Source organism: Protopterus annectens, chromosome 13.part0, assembly GCF_019279795.1.
Source record: "Protopterus annectens isolate FY-2018-M chromosome 13.part0, PAN1.0, whole genome shotgun sequence".
Taxonomy (NCBI): domain Eukaryota; kingdom Metazoa; phylum Chordata; order Ceratodontiformes; family Protopteridae; genus Protopterus; species Protopterus annectens.
In genome coordinates, this window is record NC_056747.1 from 1,224,097,005 (window position 1) to 1,224,103,020 (window position 6,016).

Genomic DNA, 6,016 nt, shown 5'->3' on the forward strand with positions numbered 1-6,016 from the left:
CACACACACACACACACACACACACACACACGTACGCACACGCACACACACATGCACACCCTTTGCATCTCCCCTTCCATCTGTCTGATGTTACTGCTACAAAAAGCAAACTGAAAACAACAGCTGTGATTCATGAAACTGCATGAAAGCCTATGTACTATGTAATAGAGCAAATATGGCAGTTTGCAATCCAGAGGCAAGTTGTCTCTGATGATTACAGTTTCTAGGATGTCTTCTACTGGTTTCTGTAACATGGATGCTCTGCATTGTTGTAGCTAAGTTCCATGTATGACTCATGAAACCTGTGAGAACAATTCAGCAAGGACAGCTGTGCACAGCTCAAACAAAGTGAACTAGTGGAAGAGCTTTATCCCACTGTGCACTGTTAACAAATGCTGAATCAGGGATAGAAAGGGTGATCTAATGAACATGGACAAGACATGTATGAGTAGAAGCAGGCATTGTCATGCCATTGGGATAGTGGTGCAACAGATGTAGCCCATCCCTCCAACCTGTGTACAATCTACACAAACCACATTATTGGTGTTGCACATCCACACAATTGTTATTCTACATAACACCACATACAATCTGAGCAATGTGCTTTTTGGTTATACAGACAACTATTTTTGTACATCAATCATTTGTGATGGCTTATTCCTTCTGCACCCAAGGAACTCAGGTGTTAACCAGCCATTAGACATGTGTGTGTGTGTGTGTGTGTGTGTGTGTGTGTGTGTGTGTGTGTGTGTGTGTGTGTGTGTGTGTGTGTGTGTGTGTGTGGCAGCAGGCAGTGGTACAGCAGGAAAATGACCAAGATATAAAACTTTGAAGTAAAATTAAATAATGTTTTCCCTTATTGGAAGAGTTACACTAAAGCTAACAGAATGCTACTCTGTACTGCAGGGGAATTGACTTACAGGGGAAAAAGACTGTGTTTTTGTTCTATGCACTGATGCAATCTCATGTGGAACATTGCATGCATATCCAGAGGTTATACATAAAGGGAAAGCTTAACTTTGATGAACAGAAGTATTGTGTTGTAGACCATGCCGACAGATTTAAAGCCTGCAGATATTGCTTCCATGTGCAAAGATTGCTAACCCATTGATGAGGGTTGTGTAATAATAGCCTCTGCTGCATGCATGGTCAGGTTACATAACAGAGGCTTCTGCTAATCCCACCAGGGCTATATGGCAATGTACTCTGTGCTACATGGCATGAGTTGTGGCAGATTTCTTCCACATGTGTTGCTGCCTTCACTTTTGCCATTAGGGTATTTTGAATGAATCCTACTCAAGTATCATTGATAAGTTATGGCAAAATGAACCCTGATGTATGTATAACATAATTTTTCCTATTTCAAAAATATGTTTTAACATACTGTAAATGACTATATGTCTAATCATCAAATATAAAAACCATCAAACACAAGTCTAGATAGTGCAATTCAGAAGTATTGCTTCACAGTACTGGAAAGATTAAGCAAGATTTAACAATTCTTTCTTAATTAAGTCAGTTGTGGTAGTGCAGAAGAAGAAAGCCAAGACTATGGCCCAGGTGGCGCAAATTTGATTTGTGACTCAGACTTTTGTTGGAGCTAGCAGGAGAGGATGGATATGCCCATCCTTGGATGGGAGAGTAGGGCAGAGCAGGACCATACTGACACCTTCTCTCGTAGGAGGAGCAGCTTTGTGTAGGGATCCTGAGACATAGTTTTTGCTCACCAAGCCACCATCTGGAGCTAACCGACATAAATTTGCACACAGTAGTGTGTTTTCACAGGGAGAGGGCATTGTGCATCCTCACTGTTATGTGGGTAGCTCCCCATCCACCTACAGGTTGGGGATGGGTCATTCAAATGCCCTCATAGCTGGGATGCCAATGAGGATACAAGTAACTCTGGTGGCCGCTTGAATTATGGCACTTTCCAGATATCTTTCACTTCTGTAGTCCTGGGCCACCCCACTACGGAGGAATGAATGGGTTCATGTTCATTTCTGGGAGGCTTTGTGATCTACAGCCTGGTGGCCAAAAGAATATTAAAACAATCATTCTAAAGGATGTGGTAGTTCATGTCGACTGGGTGGTAGCTGAAAATGTTGAACATAGCATGTTTTATATAGGTATTACATTAGTGTTGCTATAATTTTATTAGAGTTCTACCTTGCTGGCATTTAGTAATCCCACCATTTATGAAATACACTCTCCTTCTTCAGCAGTCATTCATAATGATGTCACTGGTCAACAGGCAGCAGTTTCTCTTTTTATATCAGATGTGTTAGAGGTCTGAGGTTCTGTACCTGCCCTGGTGCTTGGGTTCATATTCCAGTAGTGGCAATATATTACAGAAAGAATGCTGCATTTATGAGATCCTGTCTCTCAAATTATATGTTAGAGTTCCTAGTTCATTGAGATCTTGGTAGCTTCCATCCATCCATCAATTTGTATCGGACTCCTATAGTGGTCCTGTGAACAACCATCTCTAGGCAAGTAGAAAATGGAAGTAGAGTGCCAGGCCTATTTTCTGTAAAACAGATATACACACACACACACACACACACACACACACACACACACACACACACACACACACACACACACACACACACACACACACACACACACACACACACACACACACACACACACATACACACACACACACACACACACACACATGTATGGACAAAAGAAGTAGAAAACCATCTGCTGCATGTCTTTCTGATGGAGAAAACCAAGGCAAACACAGAGAGGACATGTACATTGCACACAGAAGGCACCCCAGCCAAGAACGGAAAAGGAGAACCTCTTGCTGTGAGGCAACAATGCCAACTCACTGCAGCTCAGTGCTACCCTGGTAGATGTCCAAGATCAAGTATCATTTATTGGAAGAAGAACAGGGAGTTCCTCATTATCCTGGACAAATGTTTCCCAGTCCCTTTAAATACTACTGTTAGTCTTTCTTGGAAATAGGCCAGGTACCTAGTGGGACCACTGTTACAAACAAACAAAAAAATCTGTAGTGGAAGTGCTGATGATCGAATGTGCAGGTGAAAAACAAACTGGAACAGTCTTCTGGTCAGCATACAGTAGAGGAACAGGAAGGTCAGCCACTGCAGAGCAGGGTCGTCAGAATACAAATGCACGTGGGGCTGTGACATGACTAAATGAGGCTGGAGAAGAGTCACAAGACCTAAGAAGATGTTATGTATTACAGTGGAAGTTTATTTTGCATTATCATCACTGAATCATTGGAGGCTGTCAGGTTTCCTAGTTTTACATTGTTATATAAATATGATTAGTTCATTATAGCTGATGAGTATGTCAACAAATGTCCCTCATTTCAAACATTTTTCTTAAGTCTACTAAGGACCAGAGTTTCTGCTCCCTTTTCTTTAACACTGCAGGCCTTAAAGTCTAATAATCATTTTGATAACAAGACGTATGCCTTCCTCATAGATGAATTTTGGAAGGATATAAAACAGCTGTTCTACAAAAACATTCAAACACCTTCTTATACAATGCTGATTTTCTTCCCTCATGCAGCTGTGAACTAATATAAATCAGCCTCCTTCTTCCCCTTTAATGGGGACATTAAGCCTGCCTTTGGAATAGGAGCATTTCTGTAACTATCCCATACTTACCTGTGCTGGATCATTGCACTTCTCAATCATTCGCTAATTGTACCGGATCATGGTCAAATGGGGCCATAGGCAGGGTAATAGATTGGAGCCTCCACCACACACACACACACACACACACACACACACACACACACACACACACACACACACACACACGCACACACGCACACACGCACACACACACACACACACACACACACACACACACACAGCAGCCCCCTCAGCACCCACACCCCACTACACCCAGTGCAACCATTCTGCTATCCCATTACTTGGCTATTTCTCCCCAGTTATCACAGACACTCTTCAAACCTGTCAGTGTGCCTACTGTTGTCTTCTTTACTTCTACAATGATTACAGATATTTGGAGTTAATTTAACATTTTTATTTCAAATTTAATAGCACTGATAGACATTTGCTTAGCAAAGCAATGCAGTCTCACAACGAAAACAGACTTAGCATTAACAGTAAACATTTCAGACCTTGAAACTCACATTCATTGAAATGGCATTGAAACTGACATTCAAAGAAAAATCATCTGGCCAGTGATGGATTAAGTTTAGCTTTGGTTGTTTTCAAACCAGAGGCCCCTTGCACACATTTTTAGGACCATGCATACATGCATGTGTTCTTTGATTCACCTTCCTAATTGTATTAAATGATATTCCTTATATAAGACCACACTACTTATTAGAGTGTGTTTTAATTTGTAGTTTTGAACATTCTTCCAGTAAGCAATGAAAGCAATAAAACAAGATGTACGAACCAGTAATAATCACAAAAGTTACCATTTCAGAACATTTCAACCATAAAAGGCCACTCAAACGTCTGTCATTACAATCCACCAGTATGAGTCAATATGCATGATCTCTGCAGAAGTAAAAGTCATCTGAATAATTTTGTGTTAAAGAAATCTGTAACTAATGAAGAGGTTGTTACTATCAAACAACTTTTTATTTCAGTGTTTCATCTACAAATTCAGTGCCTGCTGCCATTGAAGAATACATTTTCTACGTCACATTAAAAAATAAATTGGTAAGCTGGTAATATTGCAATAGGGAATGGATGGCAAACTAACAACAGATTCATGTTTACAAGGCATCTCATCCAAAGGAGGACACACTCAGGATTGCAACATGCCCACCTCCCTTAAAGTACAACACAGTATCAGCAATCCATCTACATGGTGTAGAAGAAGACATCTGTATCAAAAGCAAATATGCTATATGCTGCGTTACTAACATTTCTGTCAAATTCTCTAGTGTAAAGAGTGCAACCATTTACTAAACAAAATAGCTGCACATTGAAAACAGACTTCGCATGAGCAACAGTAAATTTCTCTTCCCTTGAAGCTGACAATTTTTTGAAAATGCACTGTAACTCACTATTCCTTGAAAATGCACTGTAACTCACTATTCCTTTAAAATGCACTGTAACTCACTATTCCTTGAAACTGCACTGTAACTCACTATTCCTTGAAAATGCACTGTAACTCACTATTCCTTTAAAATGCACTGTAACTCACTATTCCTTGAAAATGCACTGTAACTCACTATTCCTTGAAAATGCACTGTAACTCACTGTTCCTTTAAAATGCACTGTAACTCACTATTCCTTGAAACTGCACTGTAACTCACTGTTCCTTGAAAGTGTACTGAAACTCATAGTCCGGTAGTTGGTGCTGAGATTCAGGCTCTTGTTTCCTGTAACTAAGGAACAGGGTTTGAGCCTAGTTAAATTAACTAACCTGCCATCCTTAACTAGGGCATTACACACACATGCACCTTACCAATCATGCTTCCGATAGCATTGCGCAGAAGAAGCAGGAATAGTTGTGTGTTTAATTTCCACACATGGGTGTGGAGTAGAAGAAACAAGCAATAGTACGGGTGTGCAGACACATGATGAGATGTAAATGTTGCATGCAGAGGGCATTCTTAAAGAAAAATGCCCTTAAAGAAGACAATGTAATTTCTTAAAATTTTTACCTTCAATAGCAAATAAAAAAAATTAAATCATAAATATGCTTTAACCAAATATGCTGTTAAATGTAAAGATTTTAAGAAATTTGGGTTTTTAGTTATTGAGAGAACTGAGAAAGATTTAAGTGGTGAGCATTTTAATAATTTATTAGAAAATCGAGAATTATATTGATAATGTTTTTAGGAGCAATGTTTAAGCCAGTACTTAATGATAATGTAGCTTTCTTCCTGTCTGTCCCAAATCTTCTTCATCATATTGCCTTCTGCTTTTCTGCACATGTGCCCAAACCACTGCAATCTGTTCTCTTCGATTTTTCCAGCAGTTGGAGCTACTGCTCTTATGTCCTCATTTCTTTCATGTGCCCCACAAGTGTGGATCCTACCACC